Genomic DNA, 390 nt, shown 5'->3' on the forward strand with positions numbered 1-390 from the left:
TTAAACTGAGCTCAGTGAGATTATTAAACTGAGCTCAGTGAGATTATAAAACTGAGCTCAATGAGATTATAAACTGAGCTCAATGAGATTATAAAACTGAGCTCAGTGAGATTATTAAACTGAGCTCAATGAGATTATTAAACTGAGCTCAGTGTGATTATTAAACTGAGCTCAATGAGATTATTAAACTGAGCTCAATGAGATTATAAAACTGAGCTCAGTGAGATTATTAAACTGAGCTCAATGAGATTATAAAACTGAGCTCAGTGAGATTATTAAACTGAGCTCAGTGAGATTATTAAACTGAGCTCAATGAGATTATAAACTGAGCTCAATGAGATTATTAAACTGAGCTCAGTGAGATTATAAAACTGAGCTCAATGAGATTAT

General features: G+C 32.6%; 1 protein-coding gene across 1 annotated transcript in view; it reads left to right on the forward strand.

The window, feature by feature from the left end:
• Window positions 1–390, forward strand: part of ddr2l (discoidin domain receptor family, member 2, like) — a 30,622-nt gene that overhangs the window by 16,412 nt on the left and 13,820 nt on the right. The gene's annotated exons all lie outside the window — the stretch shown is intronic.

Source organism: Nematolebias whitei, chromosome 8, assembly GCF_014905685.2.
Source record: "Nematolebias whitei isolate Nwh7 chromosome 8, NemWhi1, whole genome shotgun sequence".
Classification (NCBI taxonomy): Eukaryota; Metazoa; Chordata; class Actinopteri; order Cyprinodontiformes; family Rivulidae; genus Nematolebias; species Nematolebias whitei.